Here is a 6,577-nt window from a genome sequence, read left to right on the forward strand (position 1 = left end):
ATCTGTAACCATTTTGAGGGTTCCAGGTGAGTATTGCCATTCACTGCAGTTGTACGGGCACCGGTGTTGAGAAAGATGTGGAAAATCCTTTGAAAGAAAAAAACGAAACAAATTTTGTGTGTGTGTGTGTGTAAGAGGGAGGGAGGGAGGGAATGAATAGTCTGAACAAGATTTAACGGACCTTGTGGATGGGGCTTCCTCATGGCTTGCAAAAGAGTAAGTTACTGGGACGGGGAATAAGCAAATACTGTATGTGCAAACCTACCTGACTTTGATAATGTGTTTTGGTGTGCAGAGGCAGGTTAGGGAGCTCACTGAGGGGGTGATATTGCCCACATTCCGGATGTCAACATTTATTTAAGGCTGTCCGCATCTGGGATTCAATTAAATGGTTTTTACTTGTACGTATTAAATTTAATTTACTTGTACGTATACCCAGATGGTTAAAGAAATAGTAAAAACGTGAGGGTTCCCACTTTTTCAGTGCACGCTTCTAGGTGAAAAGGGTTCTAATCTGCTAGCAATGGTCTAGAATGATGTTTTCTCTAGATTAAATAAAAGCAGTACAGTTGCATGATAGTTAAGTTTCCGAGACTGAAGATGTAAGGAAATAGTATATACCAATTTACAGTGGTACCTCGACTTACGAATTATTCGACATACGAATTTTTCAACTTACGAATGGACATCTGTTGGTGGTTTTAGGTGGGGTTTATTCGACTTACGAATTTTAGATGCGGTTTACTCAACTTATGAATTTTTCGTTTCCAATGCATTCCTATGGGAAAATCACTTTTTTTCGACTTACAAATTTTTCGACCTACGAATGTGCATTCGGAACGGATTAAATTCGTAAGTCGAGGTACCACTGTATTTATTTTTGACAAATCAACATGCTCATCTTAGGATGAGAGGGGTTATTTGATTAGAATGGCAAAAACAAAACACCTTATTCCTTCTAGAAAAAGGGCAGGGATTCACTCTTCAGAGAGCATCAAAATGCAAAGGGCTGAGGCTTCAGCTGGTGGGGATTTGGGGGAGAGTAGCCCCCTTTCACTTCCACATGATTTAAGAACACATGGAAGGGAGTACCTGAACAGAGAGACAGTATTTTTAAATATGTGCTTCATGGTGTGGAGAGGATACAAAGATTCTTGCATGCGGTGATTTAGAATCCCAATATTCGTCATCTTCCTTGCCTTAGCCTTCCTGCAGAAACCCTGATTCATGGCGTGATCAAAGCTTTAATGTTGATTAGTAATGTTGGAGAGTTGTAATATGGGGAGGCTCGGCTGGCGCCATGTGTGATAATTTTTAGATTCGCTGGTAAAGTCATGCTTATGCCTGCTTTGGCCTGCCACCTCAATTAGCGATTTCTTTATAGGCAGGTATAATTAGATCTCCTAAAACTGCAATGTTTTCTAAGGAGGGAGTGGGATGGGCTTAAGTGATCTTGGTTTTTCAATACCGCTTAACCACCAAAGCAGAGTCCTGCATGTATGCATAACCTCCACGGACACAGTGAATAGCACTAATCTGATGTTTCTTTCTTTCCCCCCTGCTGAATGGGCTGTAGATATTTTATTGGCCACCCGTAGTCTGGCACCAGCGAATCAATACATAGGCAGGCAGGAAGCAGTAGCATGTGTGCAATTTTAAGGCATGTGTACACAATTTAAGTGAAAGATGATTAAAGACTCAATGTGAGAGCAGAAGATGTGACTGTGCAGCGCAGCAAGTGGTTCTTCCCTGGAGACGGCAGGAGCTGGAAGATGGCCGTGGCGCCCTCAGAAGTCTGGGCGATCTTTCTCCAGGGTTTTGTAGTCCATGGAGACAGCCATGAACTTGTACTGTTCATCAGGACTCAGTTTATTCCACGGTTCTGGATTATTCTTCCTATCCCAACTCACGTCGGGACTCTAGGTGGCCAGCCTCAAAAGGTAGAGGGCGGCGCTACCCAGCCTGAGTCCAATGAAGCCAATTAGGGGGAATGAGTCCTGGATGTCTCTTGAGCTGCCGGGAGAATCTGCCCCTCAAAGGGGCGCCCTTCGCTCCAGGGCTGGGCTGGAGAGTTGCGCTGGCTTCCTTGTCTCCCATCTCCTCGGCTCCGGCGGCCTAATCTGATGTTTCTGGTGCACAGTTTATGTTAAGGGGATGCAGTCTCCGTTCATGCCGATTGTTTTAAGAACTCTTGTCACTACGAAGCAGTGCCTGAGTTGGCTATTATTGCATGCCCAGGCGGAGGCCCCCTGTCCCCAGGCGACACCCGGGTGGAATAATGACTCGTCGTGACAATGTGTTATGGGATTAAAATTGGCCACAACTTTTATCAAACTTTCAGATGTAGGAATACCTTGGCTTAGGCATTGGGCATTTATCCCTCCCAGTCCCCAGCCAGGGATCAGGGGCACATCAGGGTTATCCAGTCTGTATGGGGATTGGGCTGGTTCTGAAAGACGTATGTTGAAGCAGAGAGCCCGCCCGCCCCCCCATTTCACCACAACACAGGGGAGTGCACTGACAACCTTTCAGCGTATGGCCAGTGACTCCCCTCATCACAACCCCTTTAACGGGGAACCCTGGTATCGCTGTCGTGGGGTGTGTGTGTTATGATAACGTCCCACGGGGGCAAGTTGTGAGACTGACCCCCAGGTAGGGACGAAGCCTGCGTGCCCTCCTGGCTACTTGAGTCCAGGGGCACACTGATAATATGCGATTGCTCTCCAGCGTGAAGAACAACACACACAAGCCATTAAGGCTAAAACCTACTTTATTGCAGATAATATGCAGAGTATGTCTCTGCTTGCCAGCTCAGATAGTCAGAGCTGAGCATAAATGCGTCCAGCATCTCTCAAGCCAGAACTGAAAGTAAAGTACAATAGTAAAGTACAAAACATCACATGTGTGGGAAAGCTGGAAGGACTAGTGGCTTTCCCACAGGATAAAAACAGACACAGTCATGTGAGCCTCGCTGCTGAGTGTGTGTATGTGTGTGTGTGTCACTGCTTCATGCCCCACCCCACCCCCCATTTAGGGAAGATAGACTAAGACGGCAGCAGCGCCCGCATACCTGTAGAAGAAGTGAACCTGCAATAATAGGCCTAAACAAAGGGAGGGTACGGTGGGTGAAACTCTGGAGCTGACAGAGAGCTCCCAGGTAGGCTCCACTCCCTTTTATGCTTAAAGAGCGGACCCAACCCTTACTTGGTCCGGTCCCCTGGCTCCGCCTCCCCGGTCGCGATTGGTTGTTTGAGCTGAGGTTTGGCAGGAACCTCAAGGTTGGGGAGGTGGGGAGGTGGTCCAGGCGAGCTCTGCCGGGAGTCACGTAGGCTCGGGGGTGCTGCGCGCGGGCACGCAAAGGGCGCCCTCCGTTTGATGTGGAGAGCGGTCATTCTCATCCTTCCCCACCCTTTCAAGTGCCGTCTTTCAGATTGCAAACATGATGGTTGTCTTGCTTGTTGCTGATCTTCTGCAAACCACGCTGGGAACCTTTTCGGGCAGGGTAAAAAATCCTTTAAATAGACAAATCAGGATGTGAACGTATCTAAATGGCTAATCTCCTGGGTCAGGAATGTCCTTCCGGGTGTTGGACTCCTCCAACTCCCACCATCCCCAATCATTGGCCAAGCTGGTTAGGTTTTTTTTTTTTTTAGTATACTTTATTAATTACCTTACCACATAATATAAAGGGTTAATAATTTGCATTTTTGAGCAAAGACAAAATTTTTACATAGCATGCAACATTACATAATTATATTTAACAAAGAGGTATGTTAAAATACATCTGAAACTTTATACCTATTATAGCAAAAAAACCAAAACCCTAACTTGTCACAACTTCACAATTATTAGAAGGTGAGCTAAAATTTGCAAGTTCAGTATGGTTCGCAAATATGATTTACTTGATTAGCTGTTAGTGTTGCGGCAGCTTTTCTAAACAGCTCTGGCTGAATATGACTCATTAGGCAAGCAATTCCTAATCAGCGTATTATCATGTGGGGGCTTTTCTTTTTATTAAGATAATTGCTTTTTTTACAAACTAAAGAGTTTTATTATGGTAAAAAGGGGGTAAAACTGTTTAAACCAATAAATAAAACATATAGACAAAAGACCAAATTGGATGTCCAATTATTTTAAACTTTGGGGAAAATTACATTTGAATGCTCAGCTGGAGATGTCTTGAAGTTCCATTTCTCACGGTCACCCGCTGTCTTGTTATGTATAGAATAGCCCAGTCTCTTTATGTGTTTCATTATCTTTCAGCTGTATAGCACTTAATTGTTGCCATCTAGTAAACTGTGCTTGCGTTCTCTTCAGCTATTATGCATAATAGTGTGCTACAAAAGTGCCTGTTGTCTGAAGAGTGTTTTTTTTTTTTTATAATCCCTCATTTGTTGGCATGCCCTGCACCATCCCACGTAGTTTATTAACATTCCCATTTTACATGTCGGTCTCTGATGCTAGGAGGAGAGGTCTCTTTCAAAGCGCCACATCTCTTAGGCCTACTGCCAGCTTTCTGGTTCTCCCAATCTAAGGCCAATTTTTAAGCTATTTAATAAGAAAGTCATGACATTAGTTAAAGACTTGAAAATTCCTGTGCGCTCCCCACTTCACATTATTATACTGATTTAATTCATCCATGAGAATCATAGAATCATAGAGTTGGAAGAGACCACAAGGGCCATCCAGTCCAACCCCCTGCCAAGCAGGAAACACCATCAAAGCATTCCTGACAGATGGCTGTCAAGCCTCCGCTTAAAGACCTCCAAAGAAGGAGACTCCACCATACTCCTTGGCAGCAAATTCCACTGTCGAACAGCTCTCACTGTCAGCAAGTTCTTCCTAATGTTTAGGTGGAATCTTCTTTCTTGTAGTTTGAATCCATTGCCCCGTGTCCGCTTCTCTGGAGCAGCAGAAAACAACCTTTCTCCCTCCTCTATATGACATCCTTTTATATATTTGAACATGGCTATCATATCACCCCTCAACCTTCTCTTCTCCAGGCTAAACATACCCAGCTCCCTAAGCCGTTCCTCATAAGGCATCGTTTCCAGGCCTTTGACCATTTTGGTTTCCCTCCTCTGGACCGGGCACTTAGACCAAGGGAAGTAAACCAAGGCAACTGCCTGTGTTTCATCCAAACCCACAGTGAGTCTGGGCCAGATTCCAGAGTTGCCCTGATTATGCAGTGACTACTAGGCAGCCCAGCCCAGCCCAGCTCCTCACTGCTCTCTTGTCTCTTAAAACGGCTCAGTTAATCAAAACCTTTTCCGTGCTCTTCATCAGCTTGCTAATGGCTCTGCTACCTCCAGCATCTGAGCCAAAGTTTCTCTGCAGGCGTGGTGCCACTTCCATTTCTACTGGACCACAGCGACCTGTTCATTGTGAGGCAGCAATTCTGCCTTCCACACGTTCTCTCCCTCACCATCCTGCAGACGATAAAAAAACTACACAAACTCCATCCGGTCCAGATTGCTCTCCGGCAAGCTTCCCACTTTGCAAATTCCTAAAGCTGCTGTAAGGAGTTCGACATTGCATCTACTTCTGTGGTTCCCAATGTGGGGCACATGCCCCACGGGGGGGGGGCAATTTGATTTTTAAGGGGGTAATTTGAGATTGAGTTATTAACAATGAATGGCCTTTTAGGCTTCCCCCACGTGAATAGGAGTTCACTTTTTCAATAGTAAGAATTATATGTCACGGGGGGGGGGTGATCAGGATTTTAGAGATGCTCAGGTGGGGCATAGCCAAAAGAAAGGTTGGGGACCACTGGTCTACTTGCTACGGCGCTCTTTCCATCCTAACCTGTTTGCTTTCTTGAATTTGGTAGAAATAAAAACAAAAGGCATACCTGGCTCCCAAACGTTAGTTAGCTTTTCTTCTAAAAATCTGACTAGGTTGTGTGCGCGTGCATGCATACCTGTATGTCTCTTAATTTTACACTTATCTGTACTTTCCTATAACCTTTTGGTATTACTGTGTGAGTGCAATATATGAAAGCACCTGATGCCTCTGAATACCAGCTGCTGGAAATTCATGAGCAGGAAAGTGATATTGTGCTTGTGCTCTGCTTTTGGGTTTCCCACAGGTATCTGTTTGGCCACTGTGAGAATGGGATGCTTCGCTATATGGGCCCGTAGCTTGATTTAGCAGGGCTCTTCTCATGTCCTTATGATGTATGTGCTTTAGGCTGCAATCCTATACACACTTAAAGGTAAAGGTGAAGGGACCCCTGACCATTAGGTCCAGTCGTGGATGACTCTGGGGTTGTGGCGCTCATCTCGCTTTACTGGCCGAGGGAGCCGGCGTACAGCTTCCGGGTCATGTGGCCAGCATGACTAAGCAGCTTCTGGCAAACCAGAGCAGCGCACGGAAATGCCGTTTATCTTCCCGCCGGAGCGGTACCTATTTATCTACTTGCACTTTGACGTGCTTTCGAACTGCTAGGTTGGCAGGAGCAGGGACCGAGCAACGGGAGCTCACCCCGTCGTGGGGACTCGAACCGCCGACCTTCTGATCGGCAAGCCCTAGGCTCTGTGGTTTAACTCGCAGCGCCACCCGCGTCCCTATACACACT

Source organism: Lacerta agilis, chromosome 6, assembly GCF_009819535.1.
Source record: "Lacerta agilis isolate rLacAgi1 chromosome 6, rLacAgi1.pri, whole genome shotgun sequence".
NCBI classification, from domain to species: domain Eukaryota; kingdom Metazoa; phylum Chordata; class Lepidosauria; order Squamata; family Lacertidae; genus Lacerta; species Lacerta agilis.